Source organism: Aplidium turbinatum, chromosome 3 (genome assembly GCF_918807975.1).
Source record: "Aplidium turbinatum chromosome 3, kaAplTurb1.1, whole genome shotgun sequence".
NCBI lineage: Eukaryota > Metazoa > Chordata > Ascidiacea > Aplousobranchia > Polyclinidae > Aplidium > Aplidium turbinatum.
Genome location: NC_137474.1, coordinates 30,166,712 through 30,194,090, shown reverse-complemented (window position 1 = coordinate 30,194,090; position 27,379 = coordinate 30,166,712).

The following is a 27,379-nucleotide window of genomic DNA, read 5'->3' as shown; positions in this document are numbered from 1 at the left end:
AACGAATCATTACATTTTTGCTCTCAACAAAGTTAGTTAACAACAAGTTAGTTATATACAATGCTTCTTTTAAAAAAATGGTAATGGTATGTAAATGTAATGCAACTCAAATTAAAAATTGACTACAAAAATGCACTTCGAGTCAAAATTTAGTTAAAAAAAGAACGCTTCCGGGTAGTATCGAACTCAGTTCCTCTAGAATAGGAGCCGACGACGTATCCCACGCGCCACAAATCGAGTTGGATAAAATGGTTGGATTAGAACTTATATAGGCTACGCGCTTCTCGTCTTTTGCTTTGAAAGAGAAAAAAGTGACTGTATAATGACGTAATGACGGTCAAATAGTGTTTCAGATTCAAAGACCGGCGCCGGTCGAATAGCCACTGCCTTACTTTTTTGTGTGTTGAATCCGATATTCGGTACTTTTCTGTAAAGTTTACAAATAAACAATGTAAAATATTAACCGAATTCCACAATTTTGTTAGGCAGACTTTGAAATTCTATTGAGAGGAGCGATTTGCGGGGAAACCCTGGTTGATCGCATTCAACTCGAACCCTGCATTCTTTTTTTTAGGCTAGGTCCAGGCGCTCATGCAGTTTGTTAGAAAGGGTCGTAATTGTTAAAGCATGCCGATTCACTTCTTTGAATTTTTTTCAATTTATTACAATTTGCCTTGAGCATTCAGAAAGAGTGGTGGAATAATTTTTTTTTAATATTGATTACTACATTCTTTACTCTTTACTTTTTTTTCTAGTATTGAAATCGGTTAATCAGTCTTCGAAATTAGCATATTTTTACTTCGGCAAAAACGTTGCCGAGGCCAAACGGCGAAAGTTGAAATTGCCTCGGCAATTGCTGTGAACGTTTATCACGAAAAAATTGTAGGCTACCACAACATGTAAAACGAGAAGCGAAAAATATAATAGAGTAGTCTATCAAGACCGCATTGTTTGATTTGTTGTGATGTAATAATACCAAAAGTAGCGATAAAACGAGCAACGCGATACCCACGCTGTTACGATAATTCATGTTAAATAACTCATGGGGGGGAAGTATGTTAATTTTGGGTTGATTCAACGTTCGAGTCAGCACAAATCGATTTAATTTTCCCGACCGGTTGTATTGCGTAACAACAACGCCCAATAAGAAATGACGACGACGACGTCATTTCTTAAGACGCTTGAAGCTTAAGCTTGAAGACGCAAAACTGCCCGTTCATGAACGCGCGATGTCATATGATCGGAAGCATTACTTTTCTTTACTGCCGAAGTACCATTTATCCAATTCCATACTACTTTTTTATCTGGGCCCCGTAGCTTTTCTAATTCCGATTTGTTTCCGTCATAAAATTCTTTACAAATTTTGCAAAATACTACACTAACTTTTCCTTCTGTCCCCTCTGTTTCATAACCTATAGCAGGTAAATTCCATATTTTAACTGTATCTACTCTTCCTTTATCATGATTTATATTGGCAATGACACTGGACAAGAACAAGCATTCGATGAAAGAATAACTTATTGCGTAATAATTAAGCCAGTATTTATAAGGTTGCAAACTTTTTTTATGGTTCACATGAGCATTGTCAGCGTATAAAATTGCACCTGTTGTTGTTAAAAATGTTACGCAACCAGACATCTATCACAAACCGCAATTAGTAACCAAGCTCACTCTAAAGGTTAACGCGTTAACCTATTACTTACATGTATTCTACGTCTGTTGATGTTGTGTGGTTCGTTGTGAAAGCGGCGCGATCATTTCTGATACAGCTGGACGAGATAACGGAAGGCGAAGCGCAATAAGGAGTAAATGCTTACAATAATTTGACGTCTACTGGCGTTGAATCAATGCAAATAGGGTGATATTTCTATAAGCGCCGGCGAAGTAGAAAGTAACCCAAATAAAAACATCAAGCAATAGTAAGATTGAATCAATCTCCTAGTCTGGTTTGGTCTGAGAAAATTAGGGTTATTTTTGTAATCTTGTGGTCCTTAAACGCGCTCGTGTGGCCTCGGCATTTTTACTGCCGAGGCTAATGTGCCATTCATGCATCTGCCTCGGCAATCACCTCAGCAATTGCCGATTGCCGAGGCTAATTTCGAAGACTGGTTAATTCTTTACTTTTTTTGGCACTATTGAATATCGGAATATTCTTTATTTTTTCACTATCGACTCTATCGACATCATACGGTTTATATAATCATACGGCAGAGCAGACCAATTGTACTAAAATGTGCAGGCAGTGCACACCATTCCTTGTTATGCCCTACCATGACATGTCCTACGGTATGTCCTGTCATGCCCTGCCTACACATTTTAGTACCTGTACAACCGGAGCAGACACTAGCCAAGCACCACTTTGAACTGTCAATTTACATAAAACATATTATTACTCGGAAATATCTACGGTAGGCTAAAGTACAACTCCAAATCACTGGCGATGTAGATTTGCCATTTTAGTTAAGATGGAGCTTTACAGTACGTACCGTACTGATAAGGTGAATTACATTACTAACCACGCGCTGTAAACCAGAAAGATTTTTGAATCTACGATAATAATCCTTATTTCAATCAAGATTTATACCAAACATTCTTACCTTTCAACACGGTACCGTACCGCCTACCAGTGCTGCAACCCGCAGGGCAGCAACGCAATCTGTACAAGCAAGTAAGCAACTGAACTGAGAACTGATTACTGAAGCAAGTTGATTAGTTAAATCAACAAATTGGGTTGCCAGACCCACAATAATTCTGTAGCAAAACTGTTGTCGCAAAATCGCCGAACGCAGTGAAAACTCGCCAACTTTAGACATTACAAGGATTTCAAGTCTTTTGGTTAAATGTTTAACTCAGTCCGTCATCAGATGAAAAAAAAATTCGCGACTTTGATACAAAACTACAGAAATTCTGCGGAAAAATCAGGTCTAGTCAATCACTGGGTGACAAGGGTGACTAAAAAAAGGGACAGCAGATGAGTCAACGTCATACTTTTAATCTAGCCTGGTGGCTAGGCAGTTCTACTGTCAATTTTCCCCGGACATTTAAGCACATTTTAACATATTGACTAATCGCCAAAAGAACTTAAAGCCCAATCAGTTTTCAAAATTTGCCAAAAAAGAGCCAAATTGCCGAACCATAAATTTATGTATGTATTTGTTCTACAATATATAGGCTACTTAATATCGTTGCTGCGAACACTTTATTTCTGTATGAAATCTGTAAATAGTCCTTGTTTTGATAGTCCGTTATGTAATTTCAATATGTGTGTGTAACTGTGTATATTAGTTTGTTTTTGTGATGTTGGGTTCAGTCGTGTTCTCATTGCTTTAAGAATTGGCGCTCCAGTTGTTCCAGGAACGAGGAGGCGACTGATTCTTAACTAATTCATCAACTTATTTTAAAGTATCAGGTTTGGTGGCCGTGCTTGACTATATTTATTGATGCATATACCGCAATATTAGATCCTTTCACGCATGTCTTAAACCATTAAGGTTTTGCCACCTTTTCCTTTTGTTAGTTTTGTTACTGTATTTCTTTTTCTCAATATCATTTCTTTTGCATTCTGACAAAGAAAAATAAATTGAATTGAATGAAGCCAAACGTCTTCAAACATCGCAAGATTTTTGGATTTTGGCGATAAATTTTCAACATGGCAACCTTTCAACTTTATTTTTATTCAAACCTTATATCTGGTAAACTGGCTGTAGTGAAAGACATTATTTTGGAGGGGAGTCAGGGGGCATGTTACAATTCTCAAGATTTCTATGCTGTGCTGTTGTACCATATCCCAATGAGTTGCACAGACCCAGATTAGATTTTTGCATTTTTATGGTTTAATTTATAACTTCTACAAATACAAGTAATCCTCAACAAGTTACTGTATATTGTCAGGAACTTTATTTTATGCTATTTTTACTGTTTGCTCGTAATTGTTTAATATCAGTAAGCGAGACCACTTAAATTTACAGTAAGAACTATCGTTAAAACATCACATTAATTTGCGACTATAAAATGTCATGAAGTTTCCTTTTTCACATAACGTAATAAAAACGTGTAAAGACACCTACAAAAACACATAATCTAACTTATATCCTAAACAATGCGGAGGAGCGTGGTTGATACCAATCTACTTGAGTGGAGAATTCTTTTTGTTTATACCGTCCTTGGGAGGTAGTTTTACCTAACATAGATTAAAAATTGCCCAAATGAACGAAAGAGCTTCAACACGTTTAATATACGTGGAAAACACGTGTTACTTTTCAACAGATGGAAACGTGCAATACACGTGGAAACAACATATAATCAACATACCAAAAAATTTCGGTAAAACATCCTTCTGCTCGGGTGAACATTTTTTCTCTTTTGTATGCCCTCTTCTTGGTGTGATTTTACCTTATATACCTTAAAAATTAGTCAAATAATCATAGGATTTTGAACACGTGTAATATACGTGGAAAACACGTGTTATTTTTGCAAGAGTTACATTCACAAAATAATCCCTGATAAAACTTCTAGAATCATATTTACACACTAGTCATACTAAATGATAGCTAAAATATGTCTCTAAAAAAATGCTTTTTAAACAAGTGAATTTTTGTTGGTGTACACAAACTCCTTAATAACACCTGAATTCTACCTAAGATACCATACTACCTAAAATCAACCAAAAATCAACGTGTAATATACGTAGCTTTCTAGCTGGGTATTTGATCCTTCGCGTTGATATCAATTATATTTTTTATCAGATGAAACCTGTTGAAACTTTTTTTTTTTAAAAACTATGGTTCATTCAAGAATATAATACTTTGTAAATATAACTTACTTCATTTTTGTGTTTTTACTTCGATTTTTTTACAAGCAAGACTTTACACAAAACAACTTCAGTGTGAGCCTACCTAGGAATGTCAACTCGATAAGTTATTTGCAACGTGATTTGATTGACCATAGTAGCCTAAATGGACCAGAAAGCTGTGGCCAAAACTTGATTACTTTTTATCAAAATGTTTGCACATTGGGAACAGCAATCACTTTGTTTCAAATCAGCAAATCACTTTTTGTCATTGGTTCAACGTCTGCAGACGTCTAAACTAACATACAACAAAATTGGTTTTCTGGGTCTTTGGTTCGGAAAAAACATCGCTATGATGTATTGTGACGTGGTCTATCAGCCAGGTAAGCACTTTAACGGCAAAATTTCATTAACTGTCAAGAAAACCTCGAGCCAATCAGAAGCTACGTTGTCTGTGACGTAAGAACGTCAAAATCATGAATGATCATCATGAAAGTCAATAATTTAGCCTACTTGTTTTGTCAGCTACATGGGGTGTGGTTGCACTGTGTTTACTTGCCAGCGCATACAATTATTATTATTGTTGTTGTAGTGGTTCACTTCTGTGGAAGATGGCATGAAGTCCATTTAAGACTATGCAGAGAAAACAGCAACAAAACTTCTTGTTGCACAGAAACGAGCATATGTCTCTCCTCCCCTTGCCTAGATGAGACCTGCCATTTGTCCTCGCAACCCTTTTTTTCCCGACCAAACTGAAAAGTTTAGAGTTTCGTTATTTGTTGGATGTAAATAGACGCATGCTTACAGTTTTGACCACCTTAACACACTAAACCAGCTTCTGCTCAACATAGCCTACAGTTTTCAATTTTTGTCCCAGGAATTAACTCTTCAAGCAATACTTTCCCTAGTTTGTGTGTGCATTAACATCCTCAATTATATGTCATCGTTAACAATTGCGATATTTGTGAATTCATTTGAGGCTTTGGTCACTGGAATCAATATATTTGAACTAACAAATTCAGTCCACAACACTTTCCATTAGGCTGTTATTTAACACTAGCACGTTAAGTTAAGCACGCATATGTGCTGCGATTTGTGACCGTGTTAGCAACTGAAAAAAACCTTGGTGTGAAGATCACAGAACTGTGCTTGCAACTGCACGGTGTTATCAACGTGCAAAACAACTCGGCTCCAGGTCCCCTGCGGTCACAGACACGCATATTATTCCTGAATAGGGGGGTATCGCGTTTGCCAATCGCTCATTGTCGCCTGGTTTGATTGCAAACAAGTCAATTCTCTGTAGTTGCTTTCCTCATTGCGTCCAGAGATGTTGCACCATAAGCAGCCCTCATTGCACCCGCATGCTCTCCATAACGGTGAGTGTAGGGGTTTGGTTTCGCACGTTTTTGTGGCATTGGATCACACGCAACTTTTCTATCCGATCCGCGCTTTCGTTTTGCCTTCAGAGATTTAGGCCGAGTATCCTCCCTTGCGATTGTTAATCCAGCGTCTTGGCAGATTGATAGAACATCAGCTGTCATTGCATCTATCCGAGTGACTGTATCATTTATCAATGTGTGATCGTTAACACGATGCAGAGCATTACACAATCGATCTACAGATGCATGAACATCCCTCATAGATGTCATAGGTGTGGTAGGTGCTGCATTGCTCGGTCCAGGGGCGTCGTGGTTTATGAATTCAACATTGGTGGCAAATTCGAAAGACGGTTGTACAACACTTTGTGGAGAATGTGATCGGTAAGGCACTGCTAACTTACCAACCACGTCGGGATCGAGCACAATCAACACAGATTTGCTGTACCACGTTGGAAAGGATTCCCAACGAACATTTGCCACATTATAAATAATGGCAAACATATGTTTGCAAGGAAGAAAATTGAGTTGGAAATCTTGGCATGTGCAGTTTGGCGCACAGTTGTAACTGCCAAAGGTTGTTCTGTAACGTACTTCTGATGAAGTGCTTTTCACAACAAACGTATCTCCATCTTGAACAATGGAGGTGGCGGTGACGTCTTGGGATGAAATGATACGATTCAAACAATCGTGAATGAAATGTTTGGGCCGATTTTTCAAGTAATCAGGAATCGAAGAGTTATAATTCCGATAAAATTCCGACGAGAACATGTTTTCTTGTTCGTACCTAAACATTAAAAAGATAACAGAATTATTAGTACCGGTAATTAATTAGCCATTAGCCATGTGATGTGCCTTTCTCCCCTGCTTTGCCGTTTCCTTCTTATGTATTTCATTTTTTCAATTCATTGTGTAGACCAGTTATTTATTCTCAATGTGGATGGTGTAAAATTAGTTAATTTTCGTTACTTCAAAAGGGCTAACATGTGTATTGTGTATGGTCGAGAACGTTTTTACTTTATAATTTATGTCCAGTTTAATGCATTATGTTAAATGCCGTGTGGTTGCTTAGTTTTATGGTTATTAGTAGCAGACAAACATGCAGAAAGTGGCAACATTCAACGATTATTTTGGAAAGTCACTAACCGACGTTTGTTGTCAGGGAGAAATTCCTTGTGGAGAAGCGTTACAGGAGCAGATAACGATTTATCCCTTCTCATACTGATGTATTCCTTCAGAGTCCTGTTCTGCCGCTCCACTCCATTGTTGGTGTGAAACCTGATGCTGACCTTGTCAGAACGATAAAACCACACCCAACGCTGAAACCCACCAACAAGTTTATTATTTTATTGAACTAGCCTACGACTTATTTGCATTTAAGGTGGTTTCTATTGCACACAAACCTTCTTTTCTGTAAGCCAAACATTCTCAATATAATTCCGGAGTTTCGGATTGCTGATCCAACAGTTGCTGTCCTTCAACTCGATTAACGTTTCTTCGAAAGACTGTTCGCTCTCGGCTCTTGCTAGTGCTCGTAAGTATGATAGCACAATTGCTTTATCATCACGAACGCCATTGTCACTTTTCCTCATCCACCTTTCCCAGGCTTGTTCGCGATGAAAGGCACAGAGTAAAACGGAGCAATCTGCGGAACAAGAAGTTGTGGGCATTGAGTGGTACAGTGTAGTATCAACTTAACAGTGACGATACAAATGCATGAGCAATGGAGACAGCACACAAGTAACGAAAATGTGAATGCAATTCACTAACTTGAAAAAACGCTTTCGATGGCCTTGATTTCCGCCTCACATTTATCGGTCATGAAAAACGGAGGACTCCAGTCTTCCGACCACCCTTTTATGACAGAAAGTGCTTCTGCTATGTCCGAAGCTTGTTCATTTTGGATAATAAACGTAGCAACAACCTGGTAACCAACATTCGTTTTGACGCAAAGAAAAAATAGGGGAAGGGAATACTTGGACGTCTTGTAAGTTGCATCCAAGAGGCAAATGCCTTGGCCGTAACGATGCAACAATTGTCTTTTCCAACCCATTTGGTGAACAAATAACAAACTCTGGGCGCATTGCATCTTAGGAAGTCCATCAGAATTTGTGCTAATCGACTGTGAACCCCCTGCAACGTAGGGTCGAAACAATATATTGTCGTGAGGCCCGCACGTTTTCTTCCACTCTTCAACTAAAACGTGTAAATTTTCCAGATCCATTTTGGACACCTTTTGCTTCGTATATGCACCAAAGAAGTGATTCTGGATATCCTTTTTGGTGGGATTATACCGCCGATTGGTTTCAAGGGGCATTTCAAGACCTTTGAACAGTAGCCTACATGTTGAACATACGACTTCAGACCACGTTGAAGTTCTGGGATGCTACATATCCCGTCCGCCACCATTTCCTGTATTTTTGCAATTAGCCTCCCATCGATCTTTGAAGAGGCCCTGCATTCTGCAACAAACAGTTTGATGGTTAACGCACGAAGTACCTGTTACATCACGGTTAGGACATCACTGCAACCAAAAAGCCAATCACGCTATGCAATTATGCGAGCCAACCTCTCCGACAACATGGCCGCTGTGGTCATGGCGATTAGGAAATTTGATATTCCAGTAAACCTCTTTTTTGACATTTTGAGCATCACTGGCTAACGCATGTTTGAGACGTTCACAAATGTCACGGCGTGATGCAGAGACAGGAAATGAAGAAATCTGAAGTAAAAATGAAATCTTTTTTCTGAAACAATGATTGTTATAGGCCTAACAAAATGTGAAGAATAAGCATCGCCAACATTAGCGATAAGCCTACTGTATGATGTCACTTACCGCAAACTCAGGGAACTTTGTAACTTCCTTAGCATGAATGCGTGCTGAGCAATTGAACTTCTTCGAACCTTGCGGGCACAGGTTCCTACGGGAAATGTTGTGATCTGATAGCTGTGAAAACATGAGTCGCATAAGTGTTCTCACTTCAACGAACATGAAAATCCTTATACGACATTTGAAGAACTTTCCACTCAATTGTTATTACTTTCACAGCTAAGTTGAACAACTCATACAATACATAAAGGAATCACAATAAAGCTTGACAGGAAGGTAATAAATGATATGGATTAAGGAAATAACGCTACGGTGCTTTATTTCTCTTAAATTTATGCAAAGCCATATCTGAAGTGAATTATTGAACACAAGTATCCAGAAAAGTAACGTACTGCTCGGGAAACAGCCAACTCTCGTTTTCTATCATTCCGCACTTTGTTGTAGTCTTTCCCATGCTGACACATCAATGCAACACTTCTGGAATTGATGTACGGTGTATCAGATGAAAGATCCCAATGAATACGACTCTTTGCAATATCTATCAATACATACACAACATTTAAAGAATTTGTTGTAATAAAATATGGAAAAAGTGATGTAAATTGTACTGCTTTCTTTCTGCCAAAAATAAACTAACTACAACAGTCATGTCAAGTTTTACCACAAGTAGTTTTGCTGTATGTGATGAACTTGGTGGATGTGGAAGTTTCAAACTGCAGCACTGAAGATTGAACCTCATCAAATAATAATTTATTTGCATCAGACAAAGCTGTCCATATCCAAAACAAAACAACAAAATAATACACAAACTGCAAATGCACAAATAACGAACAACAACAACGAAATAACATCAAAAAATAACAAAATAATACACAAACTGCAAATGCACAAAATCTCAATAAATAGGCTATCTACTGTTACAAGTTTACAGACAATGGTACGGTAGCGTTACAAGTTAGAAGAACTGAAAGTATTGAGAACGATAAAAACAATCAGATGACATGGCAGCCATCAAAACTAGTTAATAGCATACATAGAATTATTATAATGAAGACGGTAATTTGATATACGATGGCAATCAGACCTCATCAGGGAGGCAACAATAGAGTTAGACGATACTTCGCATCTTCCAACAAAAGAAAAAACATATTTACGAAGTAATGCATCAAATGTTATGATGTTACACAAGACTTGATGTTCACGTACGCTATAGTGTTTAGGCAAATTATGTATAATTCTAAACGCATTATTGAAGGCAAATGAAGGTAAGTTCTGCTGGAAGATATTTAATAGGAATTGACAATGCTAACCTACAGTTACTAATGTATTGTGGCGTGGTCTATCAGCCAGCAGTAGTTTATGCGCCTTTTGTATTTGGGTGTGTGTCAATTACAAAAGATGGCTTTTGCAGTAACGCCATCAACCGCAAACTGCATGTCCAACAAATTAGAAAAAAAATGTAGAAAGCGTTATCTTGCAAATCTAGTTAACAACATGAAAAAAAAACATTTCAATCATTTAGACCAGGGGTTCCCAACCTGGGGGCCATGGCCCCCTAGTGGGCCATGAACCTTTTTCAAGGGGGCCATTGAAAAATTTGAAAAATAATAATTTTTTAATTTATCATTTCTAAGTCTACTCTAACACTATATAACAAAAAAAATAATATAAAATTTAATAAAAATACTAGTACTGGTTACTGTATAAACAAGTTCAGCCTGAAAAAGGTTTTTTTTGCAAGATTTGATACCTTGCTAAATGTATCTATTTTTCGTATCGTTATGCCACGACTATGAGTTTGTCACGCAGAACGGGAGTTCCATTTGGCAATGTGCAAACGACCTCTTCTATAGCCTACCAACACGATTTGACTAAACGATTATTATCACAACTGTTTGCAAAATTGTTTCATTCAAAGTGATCATTGTTGGTAAGTATTGAAACATATCACTTTTGTAATGCATCGTGACATAGTTCATCAAGTCAGGAGTTTTAGACGCTCTTTGTTTTTGGAGTGCATGATGGCCAAAAATGGCACGAGCTCCTATCGAAGCAAGTCACTACCTTTGGATAGGTTGTTGTTCAAATACCACGTGACACCATTAGGCTACCTTACTTTTCTGTATTCAACCGCTACCCAGACAGCAAATCAGACACTTTTTACATCGATTCAACGTCTTTAGACGTTGACGCAATGTTAAAAACGAATAAATAGCTCCCTGAGATGTGCTGTGAAAGACAAAGTGTGTTTCTTTATCATACATAACCAAATTCGACACTGTGAATGTAAAAAAAATTTGCTTGATTTAGTTCTAATATCAAGTAATGACAGTACGTTTGAAAAAGTGTAGACTATAAACATGTGGCTCAAAAAGAAGTTGAAATAGTTTTTTTTGTGGTGACTTTGTCTCATTCTCTGCAAATGTTGAAACAAAGCTAAATTATTTTACAATGCCTCCTGCAAAACAACAAGCAAACGTTAGTCGCACGCCAATTACGATTTCATTGAAGCGTGGACGACGTCTCCGCGTAAAAGATTAAAATGGTACACAATGGAATTAACCCGTCACACTTAATTATAGGTTAATTAAGAAGCGATTTCTCAAGTCAAATAAAAAAAATATGACCAACCATCAAATTATTTGATTTCTCAACTTGTGCTGTTGAACAAATTGCAAAAGAGTTTCGATGCTGTTTTGTCAGATAAATTATCTGCATCCTGTGAAAATTTGATTGATCTATCTTGCGTAGTGTTAAACTGTTTTATTTGCATCAACAGCGCACGGGTACAAATAATTGACACGGCGAGAGAGCACAAACAAACATAGCCAGGTCGAAGACTTTCAGAAACCGGCCTGCCACACCCCGCGGCGGCGGGGAGCTGCGTGATTTAGGGGTGACGATGCACCCGGAGGGGTAAGTCCACCAGCTTAGGTCGCGGGGGCCAGGCTGGGGAGTCAAGGTACCTGTGGAGGGAGAGTGTGGATCGAAAACGTTACATGACCCGTCCGCAAATTTAGAATGGCGGAGCGGGCCAGGGAGACAGGCTCTTTCTGTATTGCCCAGAAAGATGGCCTGCGACGGGCCGGGCGACCCGTCGCGTGTGGACGCTGGAACCGGCAGTAATTGACCGCCGGGCGGCGCCCACGTCTCCCTCACGCGACCTCGGCGCAGGTACTTGACTCTTATACCCGGTCTGCCAGTAGGCAGAGCGGATAAAATTGGGGTCTACCACGAGGAAGAGAGTCAACTATTTAAGGATAATTTGGCTCTCGTGGCAAACAAAATTCAAATAAAAATGTGGAGCAGAGGCTCGATTAATCAATAGAAACAAAAAATATAGGTCGGAATGTAATACATACTCACTGGAGAAGAGTAAGCTTTGATTCGGCGAGCACGGATGTGCACTGGCCAGACGTTGACGCAGGTTCGCCCAGCTGGGTCGGGGAGGCTAGCGATTGAAACCAGAGGCACTGATAGGCTACATTACCAGAAAAAAGTAGAAAATTGGGGTGGAAATTTTGAGGCTGCATCGAGTTGATCAGGGGATCGTGTTGATCAATGCGTTGAAAGCAGAGCGAGGTTGATCCGAGCGGGCAAGAACAGCGTTACAAGGCGAAGACAGCGTAAGATAATTCGAAACAATTGATTGATTAATACATAGAGATATAGTGATGATTGAAGTTACTTAATTGCTGTTAAACCAGTCTCGATTCACATTGTACATTAGACATTTTATTCCTTTCCTTGATGACACTGGTTTATAGACATAAGATATAAGGTTATGACAATAATGATATAAGGTTATGACGTCTAAACGGTTTGCTGTCTTGCGCGCTCGGATACTTACTGCAACGTTTCTGTTATTGGGGAATAAGTTTCTGATCGCTGAAGTCGTCTTTTCTATGACGTAGCCCCTCCACAAGTGAGCCCGGCGTTCCAAGCTTTCCAGACGCGGAAGGATCCTTTGATTGAGAGGGAAGCCACTTTTCTAGCCACCTCTGCTACCCCACGAGAAGGAACGCCTAAGGCCGTCAGAGCTCGAGAGCTCGTCGGGGCATAGCTCCCGAGGGAGCCTACGACGAACGGAAGTGACAGGACGTCCCTGCAAGGGCGCTTCCTGTCTTCCTTTATGTTGACACATAACTCGCCGTACTTGTCGTGTTTCCTGTCGGCGGCTTTTCGAAGAGAATCCGCGCCGTTGTCGAACGGACATGTGACGTCACATACGACCGTGACACCGTCAGGGCGTTGCAAGACGATGTCAGGACGCAGATCAGCACCGCCCGCTTCCACGTGCTGTGGAACCGTACTATCTATGGAAAGCCCGGGTTGCCATTCGGCAGGCACGTGCCCCACGATCTCCCTCAATACTGAATTGTGTCGTTCCGTGACGACGGTCATCACGGTAGGGCAGTGATTCAATATGTGGGGGAGAGTCTCTTCCGCTTTCCCACAAGCACGACACATGGCAGGTAGGTAACGGCGGCCATGGCTTGGTTTTGATTTAAGTGGCATTAGATTCAATCTAGCTTTGTACGCAAATACTCGGTCCGCGTGATCCAGGAGCTCCGGGCGCCGGGTCCAGGAATTTGAAAATCCGGACAGGCAGTGGGCACTGACCGTCTTGCCTTGGTCAGGTTTGGATTCCCACTGTCTCTTCCACCACAAGTCATTGTGTTGATGGAGGGTCGGCACCACTTTTTTCCTTATAGGAGGGGTGATTGTGGAGCTCCCCGCGGCCAACTCAAGGCCGCCATCCGAGCGGGCGGACCAACGTACGTTCAGGCGACGGGTGGCCGCCCCCCACAGGCTCTCGCCTGTAGGGCACGGTCTAGAACGGGCGCCGTCAGGAGGGGGGTCACTATTCAGATAACTGGCCAGGTGGTCAGTCGTGGGATCTGGAGTGCCAAACCTCAGACAGGCATGACGCCTAAGCTGCCCGAGAGCGACGGCAGAGACCAGTAGCGCACCCAGCATGGGGCTAAAGGGGCTCAAGCCCCCCCCAAGCTCGCCACAAAAATACATTTTTTGTTTGTTCGCTATGTGTATTGTAGCCTACTGTATACCTTTTGCTTACAGGTTAGATATGAATAAGACACAACAATACAACAGGGCTGAGCATTATAACAATATATTATACATATTTACAAATAGTTTTAACAGTCGAACGTTTTCGGCTTAATTTTAAGCCCCAATCAAGAATCAGAAAATAATTAATAAATGCAATAAATTTCAACTTCTTGAAGGTAAGTTTACATTAGGAAAAGGCAAATACATAAATAACTACAAAAAAATTTGCACCACAGGGAATGTGATACATCAAGTAAATGTGGAGGAAAATGGACGCGCCTCCAGCAAATAATTATTTGTTTAAATTTGGGTTGTAGCGTATAGCGTTAACAGTGCTTCCTGAATTTTGGTGTCAGATTGGGATATTGCCTTTGCGTGAAATTATAAATGAGTCAGCAGAGAAGTTTTGATCTGTGCAAAAAGAACACTCCATAATATGGTCTTTGGTGGCACCTTTCTCCCTAAAGTTTAGATGCTCCCGTACTCTCGTGGTCAAATGTCTGGTGGACAACTGGACATACCGATGTACCATACTGTCATACGTCAATGCCGAATCACACGGACATGTAAAACTGTATAGTGTATAGGCCTACGACATTTGAGCAGAGAGACGAAGGCGTCTGGGACTTTAATTGAAAATACGAACTAATTTTGAATGTTTTGTAAATAGAAAAAACGTCCACATCAAATTTACTGTTTACAAAATTAGTGTTTTGTTTCAAACTGTTTTCGTGCTAGTTGTTTGTTCCGCAAACGGAAAGCTAATTTTATCTTGTCATAGGCCTACATGACGAAAAGTCGAGATCTATAGAAGATTGCGAGAGTGGACGTGAGAATGAGAGCGTTGATGGTTCTAATAGCTTGGGCTTCACTAGGCCAACTTCTAATCTGATTTGAGAGAACGAATTCTCATGTATCGGCAACCGGTGGTTTGTGGTCCGTGAGTGCCTTTAAATATTAATCAAAGGGATGGGCACAGTGCCGGTCTTAGGGTATTTCCGGCCCTGTGCGGAATATACTTTGCGGGCCCCAATGACAGTGATCCAATTCAGTAGCGAAGCTAGTTATTTTGAAAGGGGGTGGTCTTACAGTCGACGGGCGAATCGACACCCTGTGGTGGGGGGTCTGGGGGCCCTCCCCCAGAAAATTTTGAAAAATTACTTTGAATTTGGGGCATTCTGAGAGCATGTTCAACAAAAATTTGGGTATGAATATTACTGTAAAATGGTGCTGTCCGGTGGCACAGCAAAAGGATAAGATCATGCTTTCCTCAGCATTTTTCGGAAATATAAAGCTATGTCTCTATGTTGATTTGGATGCAACCTATTTCGTCCCCAAAAACATTCTTACCCCGATTCCGTACCCTGAAATCGGGGTAACAAAATCAAATTTCGACCTAATTCGTCCCCTGAAAAGATCGAGAGAAATTTGAAATGTTTGCGGCAACTCCGATCAGCGACTTCGGCTCTGTTGTTTTTTTCTCGATCTTTTCAGGATACGAAATGTTCAGGGGACAAAATATGTTGCACCCGTTGAGTTTCTATGTTTTCTTGTTGCTAATTTCTTTGTTGAATTTTTCCATTGGAAATAACAAAATTAATGCATTTTCTGAGTAAATTGCGGGCCCCTTAATTTGCGGGCCCTGTGCAATCGCACGGTTTGCACACCCCAAAAACCGGCACTGAATTGGGCATTGGCCTACTGTCACTATTGTCGCAAATCACTCGGCCGACATTTCTGAATTAGCCCCCCCCTAAATTTTTTTCTGGGTGCGCTACTGGCAGAGACAATGCTGTCAGGTGACGTCAGCATCTTGAAAGCATGAGCTACCGAAAGCGTGTCACTTTCGCGACACAAGTTCGTGATGCCCAAACCTCCCAATGCAGGCTTACAGTAAAAGAACGCGCTGCAGGCCCACTTGGGAAGACGCCACGCCACCTTCAAACACCGCAAAACCAGTCGGTCAAGCTTCAGAAGCTCATACTGTCTAAAGCGCCGCACTCGCAGATGGTATGACGCGGACGGGAGAATTATAGAAGTGAGTGCCAGAAGTTTCTGGCTTGGGGTGAGAAAAGATTGCATTAAAGAAGAAATGTGTTTCTCCAGAGTGGAGATGAAGGGTTGGGTTAGGGATGCGTCCGAGGCGTAACCGGTTCGAGCGCCGAGGTATTTATACGTCTCGCCTTTGGGGATGACTCGAATTTCCTCCCCGGCAAGGGAGAAAGGTTTCGGGTCGACCCGCAGACGGGACGCCGACACATTCCCATAGTACAGGGTGCCACACTTGCGTGGGTTGAACCGTAGCCCGGACCAGGAGGAGAAGGGTTCAGTAGCAGATAGGAGAGAGATCATCTGCTGGCGATCGGAAGAAACGAGACAGATGTCGTCCGCATAGGCCATACAACGTATTTTAATATCTTCTTTGGCAGGAAGGTTGTAGCCGCAATCCGTTTTGTCACGGACGCCCCTGAGGAGCACCTCGATGACCAAATTGAATAGCAACCCCGACAACGGGCAGCCCTGACGGACTCCCCGCCCCACAGGGATACGGTCGGTTTCACCATTGCCGCAGCGGACGGTGCAGGTGTTGTTGACGTATATGTCGGAGATGCACTCAATAAGGTCTGTGGGGGCGTCAAAATGACGCAGGACCTCGGCTATGCATTCGTGCCGGACACTGCCAAAGGCGTTTCAAATGTCCAGAAACGCAACCGACACAGGCCTTTTGCGTGACTGTGCATCCGAGAGGATGGTGTCGAGCATGAACACATGCTCATAGACGCCCTCTGTGGGCATGAATCCCATTTGCTCTCGGCTGATAACATTCCCCTCCACCGCCCATCGCTGCAGGCGCCGGGCCAATACGGCGGCGTAGATTTTATAAATATTTCGGCAGATGGAGATGGGCCGCCAGTTGCTGACGTCGTGCAGGTCACCCTCAGGGTCTTTACATATGAGTGTGATCCTGCTGGTTCTCCACTGGTCCGGTACACGACGGTTAATCCGGCAGGCCTCGAAAAGGCTGGCCAAGAGTCCCCCTCTTGGGTCCAGGGTCTTCCAGAAACCGTAGGACAATCCGTCAGAACCAGGGGCGGAACCGACATCAAGCGACTGGAGGACCGCCTCCACCTCCCGGGCCGTAATGGAACCTTCACCGTCATCGATGAGGGAGAGGTTTACATTGCCATACTCGTAACGGTGGGCGTTCATCCACTCAGGCATCTGCGAGCAACTCCCAGCTTCAGGAGCGGTCATGTCGCGTCGAAATCTCTCCTCAATTTCTTGAGGTGGGATTTCGCAACGACGGTCACTGTTTTTTCCTTCAACGATCCGGCGGACTGTTCCCTTCGCGTCCCGCGAGAAGGCGGCTCGCAACTCCACGCCTTTACGATATCGGGCTCCGTTCCCGCGCGAACCCCCGCCGTCCGACCGAGGAGAACCCCCGTTCGAACGACGGCGAGCCGTGCGAGCCCGGGCGCCACGATTGAAGCGTGGTTTGCGAGGACGTGTCCTCTTAGGCGGCGAAGTGCCAGCGGTCCACTCTTCCAATTCAATGCAGAACCGGTCGAAATTTATGCCACCCGCTAAAGTAAGGTTCACTAAACTGCAAAGAGCCCGCCTGGAGCTTTTCGTCTTACTTTCCCTGACTGGTTCAACAGGGTCTTGGATGGATCGTTGAATGTTGGGTGAGATGGACATCCCTGGGGTAGTCTGTGGGAGTCCGGAGTCAATCGTGGCTTGGTTGCATGTCATGGTGTCACTTCGGGTCGAGTCAAGGTTTGGGAAGAGATAGTTGGCAGGAATTTAGAGTGGGTGGTTTGGGTAGGTGGGATAAAAGGTTGGGCTTCAGCAGACAGCGTCGAGGTACAAGGTTGTATAGGACAGATGGGAGCAGGATTAAAGGGTAAGGAGGAGTGAGATGAATAGCGCTGAAGAGAATTAGGAGAAAAGGTTTGCAAGGGCGGCTTGGAGGAGCTGATGGGGTCCCCAGCTTCAGCTCCGGTGGTAGCCGTCAGGGGCAGAGAAGAAGAAGGGCGCGAAGCCGGCTTGGATAAACCGAGCGAGTCCACTGCCACGGCTCCGGTGGAGGTCGGCTTGCGCAGAGGTACATGTAGAAAAGGGTTCGCGCTAACAGTAGGGCCGTAACAGTCCGTGGTCGGGCTATCGGGCGAAGAATTGGAGGAAGAGGAAGGAGATTGGCTGTTCGACGAGTCAGACGAGTCGGAAGAGTCCCCACTTTCCGACCCAGGTCCTGCCGAAGACAGATGAGGAAGAAACAACACATCTAGGTCAGGCAAGCTGTCAGTGTCAGCAGGGCTGAGCGAAGTCTTGCCTGGATGAGATAGAACAGTACGGAAAAGTTCAGAGCTCAAAGTGCTAGTGTCGAACCGACCCCCCGTCCGCAGGTCACTGGCCAAAAAACGTCACAGGAAAAAGGGTTAAATTGTTGTCTGTCATTGTGGTACGAAGCCACATGTTTACTCGCCTCGTGGCGTTAAAACTGCGTTGAGCATTCAATTTTCCTAATTTGACGCTATTCATAACGGCTTACTTACTCTTTCTTTCTAAACAATTTTAACTTCCAGGTTCTCACACTCTTTGCTATGCTAAGACATTTATACCATTCCTTAACTTTCCTACAATTCTGTATCACTCAGATCTTTTTTCTAACTAAAACCAAGACCACGACAAACATTTTCTTTTCTCATAAGTCTGCCATCAAAAATATCCCGACCATCCAGCCCTACCTTTAGTCCTATGCAATGCAAAACGGTCGTTCTTGGTGCCTCGAATCATTGGCGTTTGATTTTCACAGCTGGTGGTAGCCCAACATCAAACATAGGCTAATTGTGACAAAACTGTCTTTGAAAAAGCACAGGAGTGGTAGAATTTCAATAAATTATGTTTGTGACCTACGCAATAGCGCATTATCGAGTAATGATACAAGAACTACATACCGGTGTACAAAGAACAATAGCACGAATGGGCATCATGCAACCTACTGTGATACAGAATTTGTGTGTGAATATTATTTTGAGTCAAAAATGAAAGATTGTAATTAAGCTAAAAGCGAATAGCAGAAATTGTTATATTGAAAAATGTGCAGTAGCTCACATGACCCTAAAAGAGCACCATTGCCCCCCTTTCCCCCATCCACAGAAATTTTGAGAGCAGGGAGGGCAGGCCTGGCAGTTTTGCATACTTGTAGGGGCTTTGAACCACTGACGCAACGCAGGCCCGGTCACCAAGATTGACAGAGTGAAGCTTCCAATTGTTGAAGTCTTGTTGTTTTCCTACCGTAGGCTAAGCTATCTGTTTAAGAAACATGTGTAGTCTAAAAACATGAAACATGTGTAGGCCTAGTCTAAACTAAAATTACATTATTTAAAAAAGACGACAAACCAGTTCTCTACGGCACCTGAAAAGCAACTTAGCCTACCTCTACAAACAAACACTGACTTATTGCCGTTTATTGTTTAATGCCATTCAGGGGCGTTGACAGGGGGGTCTAGGTGGTACTTTTGGACCCGGGCCCGGAATATTTAAGGGGCCGGGATTTTAAAAATTCCCGCGACTTCAAACATTATCAAGATCTTGATATAATCAGATCTAAAGGAATTGCCATCAGAGGTTAAAACAGCCGCCAGATGGTAAAGTACCGAGTCCCCTTCTGGGTACAGGGCCAGGGGCGCCGGAAGCGATGGAGGGGCAGGGGGGCAATGGTGCCCTTTTAATGTCATGTAAACTACTGCACATTTTGCAATATAACAATTTCTGCTATTCGCTTTTAGCCTAATTATGATAATCTTTCATTTATGCCTCAAAATAATATTTACGGCACAAAATTTTGCAACACAGTAGGCTACAGGCCTTAAAACTCGTTTTTTTTTCGGCAGCCATCGTGGCCTACCGGGAGCTCCTTCTCGGCGGCCAAATCTGCGTGCTTGGAGGCCAAAATACAAATTAAAAATAACGATGGCACAAGTAAATAGAATTAAACTTGCAACAATGCTAAAATGATCACATTAGCGTTGTTGAAGTCTGGGCCTGGGCGACGTCCTACAATAGAATCATTGCACCACGCAATAACTGCTTTATCGGGATTGTAATCCAGTACTGCGGGACCATCTAACGACACTCGCACGAGTGCCTCAGTGGCTTAGCTAGGGCGGGGCGAGGGGGGCGGACCGCCCCGGGCGGCACGTCTGGGGGCGGCACTTTCAGACTACGATTTTTGATTTTGATTATAATCTGATAAAAAAAAGCATTTCATTTTCACATGCTTTTTCTTGAAGGGGCGGAAAAATCTGAATCCGCTTCGGACGGCACATTCCCTAGCTACGCCACTGGAGTGTCTCCAATGTGGCTGATTTTAAAGGTTCGCCACTACCCTAGAATTCTTTTTAGCAACGAAAAACAACGTTCAACATGTGTTGACGATAACGGCAAGGTAATAAAATAAGTATTTCAATGATGTGAAGGACATTACTAAAAGAAGCATAATTTTTGCATAATATGATCAAAAAATATTTTCTCCTCGGATGTCAACTAATCTAGTTCTTCTTTTTAACAACGATTCAATGTCCGACAACATCGAATCGACATAAAAACAACAATATTGCCAGCCGACGTAAATTAGCACTTCGGATTAAGACTTTGTTAAATTAAACGTCGAGAATTACAAACAAGACTTACAGCGCTGGTGATCGCAGATGGATATATTCCATCAATAACAAATATTCCCGCACAATGCAACAGTGGCAATTATGACGCGCTGACCTAATTTTGCGTCACTCTTTGATACTACATGTTTTCGACAGTTAATCCACAATCATTTTATTGCAAAATTAAATAATTGGTTAGAAAAGACTGGCGGCCAAACTTAGCCGATTGAGGAGGTAGCACCGGCTGTCATTCAAGCACTACTTAGCGGCCATGGCCGCAGGCTGCTTTAAGGCTTGACAGTAGGTTACATCATTATAACATAGCATGATGCCCTTCTTTGTATACCGGACACTTGTAGGCTATCATTATTCAATACATAGTGAGCTGATAGATTAGCATTATCGCTATAGCTTATCTTAAAACTTGAAAAAAAATTGGCCTTTTAGTAAACAAAAGTGCCCTTTTTTCGTAATCTTGCCCCCCCAGTCAAAAATCGTTCCGGCGCCCCTGTACCGGGCCCACTTCAGCTTTCTGGTGGTAAAATAGCCACTTCAGCCACCAAACAGTAAAAAAAAAATTTAGTCTAGTATAGTGATTTCCCTAACCACGAATATTACCCGAAACACGAATTTCAAAATAAACAGGCTAATATTTGTTCAAACTCAAAAACTGAAATGGCACAGGTAAGAAGATTGCTAATCCTATTTCTGTACTAAAAATTAGACCAAAACCGCTTTTCAGATTGCAGCAATCAGCAAATGTTTGACAGAGGCCCAAACACCTTTCCCATATCAAATTGAAAAGTTTCTGACTGTCTGCACTACCTTTGCTGTAAATTCTCTTCTGGTGAGTCTAGAATGACCAGTGAAACATCAATGGAATCGGGAAGTATATAATACTCTAGCGCCATGTGACAAATAAAAGTTCAAAAAAATAACCGCTAGGTAGAGATAGTAAGTTTTGCGGTTCAATAAATTATAGATTGCACAATATTTTGTTAAATGATCATGCTTAAATGACATCAATAGGCTAAATGTTTGTACACAACCTTTATATTTATAACATTGTCGATGAAGGGGGCCCGAAAATAAATTGGTACCGGGCCCAAGAAATCCTGCCAACGGCCCTGATGCCATTAGCTAATGCGAGTGCTTTCTTCAATCCATTTGTGTCTTCATTAATGACCATTTGGGAGCAGCTGACCAGACGACCAATTGGTCTTTCGCTGCTCCTGGTTAATCAGATTGAATTTGTTAACACTGAGTGTAGGCTACTTATGCGTTCCTCTATGTTCATGAACTGTTTGTTATTGTGATGTAAGCTTATTGTGTATCGTAGGCTACTTTTATAGAATCTGATTGGCAAATCTGTTTTATTATTATTTCTCTGAAATTATTTCTCACTTTCTCTCTCTAGTCCCCCACAACCCACATGCCTGCAAAAGTTTCCAGCTATGCATAAATGAGAATAAAAAACCGGAACAAAAGAAAACGGGAAAACAAAACTGGTCAACCACCAAGTAAGAAGTCTATACAGATCTCATTGAAGAGCTGTAGCCTATGGTGCAAGTCCAGCCTAAAGTTACAGAAAAACAAGGTGAAGAAACTAAGACGGCTCTGCATTTCAAAATAGTTAAACCTATAGACTACAGAACCACAGCAATTTCAACATCGATGATGAAGCAAGTAGCAGCGACACTAATGTTGACAGGCATGAAACAGATAACTTTTTTGCCCCGTTCTTAGAAAACATAAAAAAAAGGAAGCGAGTGCCGCAAAAACTTAAATGAATTTTACGAACGTAACCCAACAAAGACGGTTACCCCAATGACGCTATGAGGCGTTTGTTCTTGCAATATCATACCCTTATCCCCTCCAGTGCTGCTGTTAAAAGACTGTTCTCCCTTGGAAAAGACATGTTGAAGCCAAAGCAAGCTGGACTTGGCGATCAACATTTTGAAATGCTGACGTTTCTGAAAGGAAATTGATGTTGTGCCTCTTCTCTCATTTTAGATACCCCCTTGGTCTTACGCCTATAAAAAATATTGACACGTCTTACTGCTTATCAGTGGTGCCGAAGTTAGTTGAGGATTGGGGGGGATAAATCTACATTTTATCACATTTTTGACAATTTTGAACATTGGGGGGATGCAAATTTTTATACACAATTTTAGTGGTAGGCCTACTGGTATTAAGTTTATTAAACAATCACCGAACCTTGATAAATTAGCTGCTAACAGCATAATATACAGATAAAAAATCATGTAGCTAGATAAAAGTGCTACCAGTGCTCTTGTGAATGGCTGCTGCAAGATTAAGAAATAAGCAAAGAAAAATTGGTAGACCTACCTCCATCGGGATTCGAACTTATGACTTTCCTAATGAGTACTTAGTTTTAGACCTAAGACCTAATGAATAGCCTACCTACTTCGTTTTTCCAAAAATAAACAGAAGTTATAGCCTACTTTTCTTCATGCCCTATCAGTTCAGTTCAGTTCAGTTGTTTTTATTTCTGACCATCATATCAAAAACAATACACGTCAACATAGCAAAGGTCGAGAAAAAGGTAGAAGCGACAAAACGCGAACGTTAAAACGTGCTTGTGACCAAAGTAAGTTATTGAGTTGAAAAAAAATTTGGCACGGTCGCAACACCTTCAGAAAAATTTAAGATGTAAAGGGAAAATAGAAAAATAAAATGTTACAAAAAAATAAAATAAAAAAACATAAATTTAGGCTATAGCTTTATTAGCCCACATAGTTTTACCTGATATAGGCCTATTTAAGATTTGTATGGACAGTTGCTATGAAGATCGGCCATGGTGCGTTATCAAGAGTGCTGATGGTCGTAAGGGGAACACGTCTTGATGCGTTTAGCTCATAGCAAATAAGAGCAAGGCAGGCAAAGAAAACCCCACAAAGAAATCCTACCACGGGCAGAGCCATTTCAAGCGCAACGCACCATAGGCCTTGCACGAATCACAAAATAGATAGGCCATAACTTGCTGACGACATGAAAACAATGACAAAAACAAATAAAACAAACTAGCAAAAACAACATCATCATCTTGCGGAAATCCAATTATACCCAGGAAAGTACTTATGTCTTGAAGATATCAAGCGTGCTTTGTTACAAAGTTGCGTTGATAGAGCGATAATTTTAGACCCCAGTCAGCTAAACTCGTCTCCTCCACACCGATCCAACGTTAGCAAACGTTGAATTAATGCAAAAATGACAGGCATCGCTGGCTGGGATGTAGTAGTGGGGATATATCCCCCCCATCTCCCATACTTCGGCACCACTGCTGCTTATATATGGAGTGTCCTGCGCATCAGTGGCGTATATTCAGGGTGTTCAAGGTGTTCACTGAACACCCCAAGAAATCCAGAAAAAAAGAAAATTTCCATCGGTTGGCGATGTTCTTTACTGTCATGATATTCTAAACATCTTGCTGCATGCTGATTGCTTTCTTTTCAATTGCAAAACTCGTCCCCTTCTAATTTTAATACTCCAACGTTTGAGGTCATTGCCTTTAATTTTTTTCGGTCATTACCTTTAAGCTGGGTGTGCACTGACAGCTTGGCGAGTGCTATTTAAAATAAACAATTAAAAAAATGACGTCACAAGGCAGCGAAAACAGCAATGGTTTTAGTTCAGCCAGGCTGTTCAGTGTTCACTCGCTGATCTGAACACCTTGGCACGTCATTGGGGAAATCCCAAGCAATAGCAAGTTTTAGCTTGTTGGATTAGAGCAGTGGTTCCCAACCTTTTTGATCTTGCGGCACCCTATCAAAGAGATAAATAGTTTGCGGCACCCTGGCAAAACTGGATCAATTTTATGAGGTTTCTGTATTTCAAATAACTGTATGAATCAACACAGAATGAGTTATACAGTAGCCCAGTGGTTCCCAACCTTTTTGATCTTGCGGCACCCTATCAAAGAGATAAATAGTTTGCGGCACCCTGGCAAAACTGGATCAATTTTATGAGGTTTCTGTATTTCAAATAACTGTATGAATCAACACAGAATGAGTTATACAGTAGCCTATAGCGTGCGTAAATAAATGTATTTATTCAAAAGTTTGTGTGAAATTTAGGCTGGACTTCTTGCACAAAGTCCCGTAATATCTGGGGGCACATTCGGTAAAGCCACCGCATTTCTTCCTCGATATAAGTAGTGGTTCTAGTTTTTTAGTTTGTTAATACGAAAATCCACTTTCACATAGGTATGACGTGGAAAACTGCAGCAAAAGCACAGTAGCTTTTTTTCCACCGCAAGGATATTTATTTTGAATTTATATCCAGAACTCGTCAAGAGGTATCTGCTTGTACATAAACTTAAAATTTCCATCATTACGAATGCCAATTAATTCTTCTTCTTCTTTAAGATTCAAAACAATATGAGAGTCCAGAAATGGATTTCTTAGCCATGCGTAATTTTCCGTGGACAAGCTGGGAAAATACTTCTCAATTTTTTCTTCCAATGATTTTAGGTGCTGAGTTATTAATGAGACAACTTCTTTGTTTTTCATTTCAGAGAAATGTGAAAGCATGTCAAAGTTTCCATTCTCCACTTTTAAGGAACACATTTGCAGTTTTTCTCTCAGTGCTTTCGTTTTATCGGTTGAAGGAGAGTTTCATTTTTGCCCTGCATTTTGGCATTCACGTTATTTAAATGGTCGAAGATATCTACTAAATACGCTAATTTGGAGACCCAATTGTAATCGCAAAGCAATTCACAAAATTCCTTTTGCTTTTCAAGGCTGAAAAAAGAGAGCATTTCACCCTTCAACTCATATACTCGTGACAATGCTTTTCCACGCGACAACCATCTTACTTAGAACAGCAACGAGTCAAAATCTCTTTCACGCTGTTTTTCCAGGGCGAGAAAACAAACGCTTGCCGCGGATTATCTATTTACCGCCAGCGACTTCCCCACTAAGCAATTCTACAGAAAGGAGCCGGGAATAACTGCGAGACACGAAACTTAATACACGCTGAAACTTGATTAGAAATAAATAAATTCCACACTTAACGGGTTAAAGTTAATATAAAGAATGGGCCACAGTATTGCAATATCTCAATATCTCGCGGCACCCTTGAGCATTGCAATTGGCACCCCAGGGTGCCGCGGCACCCCGGTTGGGAACCACTGGATTAGAGTTTGAGGTGATCAGAGTTGGAAACAAGATAAGATAAAATGTTTTTTATACACCAAGTGCCAGTAAATTAGGACTAGCTTGTCTGAAAGCAAGCTGACTGAGCTCGCTCAGCTTGCTTTCAATAAAGAAGGAACTTTTGCTAGAACTGAAGCAAAAGCAAGCTTTCTACGACGATGTAATTCAAAAATTCATTGCACAAACAAGAAGAATCGAATTATGCTATAGATGAATTTTCCTTCTGTAGTCGAGCTGTCGAGGTGTTAAACATTTTCGCTTTTACTAAGTAGTACGGCGGATAAAAGTACAGCCGACCAACATAGCAATCGACTTTCTTTTCTTGTTTATTATCGAGTTGCTTTGCTATTGTTTTTTGTTTGAACTTTCACCTGTTTGTTTTTAATTCGCTTGTACTGCCTAATCCTTGCATGAAGTAAATCATTTCCATCTCGAGCACGCTTTAACTTTCGCGTTTTTTCAGACTCCTGCTGTGTTTGTGTTATGGCAAGTAATATTGTTCGTTTTGATGGTCGGAAATAAAAACTGAACTGAAGTATGTGACTTTAGAAATGCAACTTAATGTTTGATATTATTAAGTCTTTCATTCAATAGGTGCTGTCAAATAAATATCTATTTTGTATTCCTCTCCATTCCGACAACATTATTTTTGTCAGCTCTGTTCATGTTCAGAATTTGTGCTGAAAATGCTCTCAGAACGCACCAAATTCAATGTTAGTTTTAAAAATTTTCTGGGGGAGGCCCCCCAGACCCCCGCCGCTGTTGCTTTGCCGTCACTTAACACCCTGTCAAAGTGGTCACGGTACGCCACTGCTGTGCATACCATTTTTTGGTTCATATTTGGTAGGCGGACGTTTTGGTCTTAGATTATGGATTTTTAGAAGAATTATAGTAGGCCTACGCTATGTGGACAGCTAGCAGAGCGTGGTCGCTGTTTTCTACTTAGGCAACAGCTACGAACAAAGTATCATCATGCTCTTTATCATGTATTTTTCAACTTGTAACCTACTTCATGCGAAGAAGAGTAGTTGTAAGTCAGAAGGCTACACATCCATTTTCTTTGAAAAGTAACTGTAACTGGTTACTTTTTAAAAAACGGTAACTGCAACTAGTTACTTTTTGAGCGAAGTAACTGTAACTCAGTTACTTTGAAAGTAACTAGTGCCCACACTGACCAGCGGTCTCGAACCTTTTTTTCTCACGAAACGATTAAAAAAAAGTGTCGCGAACCGGCCATAGGAAAAACGAAGTTTGAAATTTAGGCTATTTTCAGAATATTTTTTTTATAGCGGTTTAAACACACTTCTGGCAAGGTTCGTAAAATAAAATAGACAATGTAAAATCAAAGTCGGAAAACACAACTGGTTTAGTAGGGGCCTGGGAGGATTTGGTTCCAGAAATTTTTGACTAACTTAACAGTGTTTTCATCGCTTTTAGTGCACTTGTAGGTCCGATATAATCATTTGATC